This window comes from Trichosurus vulpecula, chromosome 8 (assembly GCF_011100635.1).
Source record: "Trichosurus vulpecula isolate mTriVul1 chromosome 8, mTriVul1.pri, whole genome shotgun sequence".
NCBI classification, from domain to species: Eukaryota; Metazoa; Chordata; class Mammalia; order Diprotodontia; family Phalangeridae; genus Trichosurus; species Trichosurus vulpecula.
In genome coordinates this window covers 109,643,181-109,647,530 of record NC_050580.1, presented here as the reverse complement: position 1 = coordinate 109,647,530, position 4,350 = coordinate 109,643,181, and positions in this window count along the sequence as shown.

Below are 4,350 nucleotides of genomic sequence, written 5' to 3'. Positions count from 1 at the left end.
CCCAAGAAAGATGTGAACCTGAGACATAAGCCATGCTTTCTGAGCAGTCAAGTTGTGAGCCACAACCACCGAAGAGGGGTCTTTCTGGTTCTTAACCAGGACAGATGGAGACAAGAGGAAACGTAGGGGGCCAAAGGCGCTCTGGGGAGGGATTAGTTGCTGGTACATATTGCAGAGGGGCTACTCATAAACTGTAGCTCAGAAAATATATTTCTGTGCTATTTTCTTCTCTTTCAAATAGAACCAGGTCACTGTTGGAAGGGGGCAGCTGGTTTAGTTTGGAGAGATCAGCTCTATGTGTTCAATTGGGACTGGCAGTGGAGGCTGCGTGGGGAGATTCATTAGGAGGGGCTGGGCTGAATGCTTGGAGAGCCATGGGTAAAGGGGAGCTGCAGCACTGCCAGATGTTGCTTATTAAATGGTGTCCTAATAGGCACTGGGGCCATTTGGTCTCGCCTGCTGCCTCCCACGACCTCAGGGAACCACGACCATTGATGCTTGTAGCCCAGCTGTTTATAGACAGGAGAACGAGCATAAATACCTTCGGCTACTTTTTTTTTTTAAGTTAGCTTTTCTGTAGGAGAGTGAAGTTTCCTAATGGGCATTGACGCATCTCTGTTATGCTGACAGTGACAGGAACTCTGAGTAGGGCCAGGTCCTTGTCTTTCATTTTGTTCCCCCTCTAGTCCCAATGATCTAGGGACAAGGCCGTAGTGGACGGAGTGCAGGATCCTGCCCCATTAGCTGTGTGACCATGGGTAATTTGCTTAATCTCTGTCAGCCTTGGTTTTCTCATCTGTAAAATAGGCATTGTTCCATTACTTCACATGATTGTTGCAAGGATCAAATGAGTTAATGAATATAATGTGCACTTAAAACTGTAAGGCATTGTGAAAATATTATTAACCTCTTGCCCACCCGGGTTGGAGACAGATTAACCTTCCAATCTTTCAATGGGCAATCACAGAAGAAAATCAACTGTGGACAGCCAGAGACAAGCTTTTCCTTTAGCTAGCTAGATCAGTTCAGGAGACATGGAGAATACCTGCATGTGTGCCTAATGGAGGCAGCTTGGTCTGAAAGGCAGCAGTACTGGGGGACATTCTTTTATATTATTTCACGAGGTATGACATCATGGTGGAGTGGCGAGGACTGGCCTGGGAATGAATCAGTAGACCCAGGTTCTAGTCCTGTCTCTGTTTCTACTAGTGAGGCCAGCACTGTTGCCTGGTTGGTGAAACACTACATTCAAAGTCAGGAAGACCCGGGTTCAAATTTTGCTTCATTAGCTGTTTGTCTGTAGGAGAGCCATAGCTTAACTTCTCTGAGCCTCAACTTCCCCATCTGTAAAATGGGAATAATTTTGTTGTTGAGTCATTTCAGTTGGGTCTGGCTTTCCGTGACCCCCATTTTGGTGTTTTCTTGACAAAGATACTGGAGCGGTTTGCCATTTCCTTCTCCAGCTCATTTTACAGATGAGGAAACTGAGGCAAACAAGGGTAAGTGACTTGCCCTGTATCATACAACTAGTAATGCCTGAGGCTGGATTTGAGCTTAGGTCCTGCTGATTCCAGGGTGGGGCTCTATCTACTTTGACACCTAGCTGCCCATAAAATCGGAATGATAGCACCTATTTCAGAGTGGTTGTAAGGATTGGTTAAGATAGTGTACGCAAAAAAGGAAAAGGAAAAAAAAAAGATAATGTATATAAAGTGCTTTGTAAATCTTAAAGTTACAGACATGTCAGGTATTATCATCAGTGCCTGGCACACAGTAGGTGCTTAACAAATGCTTATTGAATTAAACTGTGTGATTTTGGACAAGCCACTCCCCCTTTCTTGCCATCTCTGTTCTTCCCTCCTAATTAAATGAGGGGTGTGGATACCAGATGAACTGAGTTGAATGCTGATGTTCTCTTCATTTATGGCTCCATCATTTGCAGTTCTGCCCCTCAGAACAAATGGGCTCTGATACACACTGGCTCCTTTCAGGTAATGAAGTATAGAATATGCTATTTAGGCTCTAACTGAAGTGTATTCTTTCTTCTTGGTGATCCTATTTCTGTGGCAACGGCTGTTGTGAATTACTTCTTAGGGAAGAGGATCTATGGGTAAAAATACAGGTGCTGATTTTTTTTAAAATTAAGGTTGTTGTAAACCATCCTACACTGGAGCAACACAGAAACTTAGAATTCTTAAATGCCTCTTTGGGAGGCAGGGATGTTGTCATAAGGTAAAAACAAAAAAATTCCTGGAACTCTTCTTGCCTTACTTCTATCTTCACCCCAGTTATTTGGGGAGCAGAGGGTGAGGGCATTCCTTACCCTCTGCCTGTGAGTGAAGGGAAGTTATGTCTGCTTGGTATTTTTGAGAAAGAGAAGCAGTGTAATGAAGAGAACAGACTGCTGGATTTGGTGTCAGGACTAGATAGATTTGAATCTTGCCTCCGATGATAGCTGTGCCAGTCAGTCGGTCAATAAATATGCTTCAGGCACTGTGCTAAGTGCTGGGGTTACCAAGAAAGCTCCCTCACAAGGAGCTCACAAACTAACAGGGAGACGAGCAAACAACTATATGCAAACAAGCTATATACAGGATAGATAGGAGATAATCAAGGGAAGTTAAGAAGGATTCAGAAAGGCTTTCTGTATAAAGTGCAATTTTGTGTGACCATGGACACGTTGTTTAACCTATTGGAGTTCCAATTTCCTATCTGTAAAATGAAGAAAAGGATCCTGAGAATAACTCCCTCGTGGGATTGTTGTGGGTTTCAAATAAAGTAATGTAGGCAGAGTTCTTTGCCAACTTTAAAGCTCTGGGTCTGTTATCGTTATCAATCAATATAATAGTAATCTTTGGCCATCTGCATAACGTAAGCCTTTCCACCTCTGCCTGGGCAGTCCACAGGCCCCCTTGGCAGGAAGAAAGTCCTGTCGAGTCCCTTATAAACAGCAACATTCTCTTTTCTAGACCGATCTTGATCACTGTCCACCATAGCCTCTTCTGAACCGGTATGAATTACAGCTTCCTAGGGTTTCACATCTCACTGTCTCTAGCAAAGGACTAGGGAGGGATTTGCATATTGCTAATTACAGATGATTTCAACTTTGGAGAAAATCATTGATCCGTTTATAACTTTCAGTAATTTGCAAAGCAATTACCTTCTGGCATCATCTTTCCCTGCTAAAAATCTTGTCATTATTTATGTTTCTATTTTTATTTGGGGGCAAAAATAACCTCAAGACATCCATCAAGGATTACCTTTTTTCTGTTGGGAGATGGAAGGTGAAACCGTGAGCTTCCTGCAAGCTAGGACCATGCCTTATTGATCTCGTTTCTCCATCTGTTTCCCTGACTTAAGCCTGCAGTAACTATCCCACGTAGTACCCAGAACAGGGGCCTACACATATTCCACCCCCATTAAATGTTGTTTGAATGAATAAACTGGAAAATTTCCTGCCCAAGGTTGGAGGATTGGATAAGAGTTAGGGGCTGCCACTATCTGCATAATATTTTTGCTCACTTGCTGCAGTTCATGTTTTCTTTCTTGGGACAGATGATGGATTGAGACTCTGGACCATTTGTTGTGATTTAAGAGGTTATATTGTTTATCTGACCACAAGGCATTGCAACTGAAGCCAAAGACTGAAAAGGATTGTGAGAAACTCTGCTTCAAGAGGAAGAGGCCAGGAATGAAATGGGCAGCAGAAGCTTATTGTATGTACAAGGCAGAATAACTAGTGAAAGCTGGTGAGCTCCTGCTGACTCCCCCCCCCCCCCCCCAGAGAACTGAGCTCCCAGGACCTTGTGCATCATTAGACTGAAGGGTTCCTTCTTGGCATCAGTGCCACAACCAAAAGGGAATCAGGAAAAGGCTGATCCTACAATAGGACAGAGTGAACTGAATTCAAATTCCTAGGACCTGAGTTCAAATTTTCTTACTACCTATGTGACTTAGGGCAAGTCACTTAACATTCTGTTTCTTCATCCATCAAATGAAGGGTTGAATTAAATAACGTTTTTATTCCCCAAGTATTTTGTTTTATTTCTACATTAAATCTAGCTCATTCAAATATTCTCTGCAATGACATTATAGAGGTTCAACTTCATGATCTCTCAAAGGCTGAGTAAATTATCATATCTCACAGCATTTCTTTGTTTCTAGACATTGCTGTAAATAGAAAATGGTACATTTCTATAATTTCTGCACTTTGGTTTATCCTTTTTATTAATGAGTGACACAGATTCTTTTTGTGTTTTTGAATTTTGTTCTTTTTTATTTCCCTTTCATTGACATGGTATCTCACCACCACCAAAACCACTTTTCTTTCCAAAAAATTATTTTTCGCCA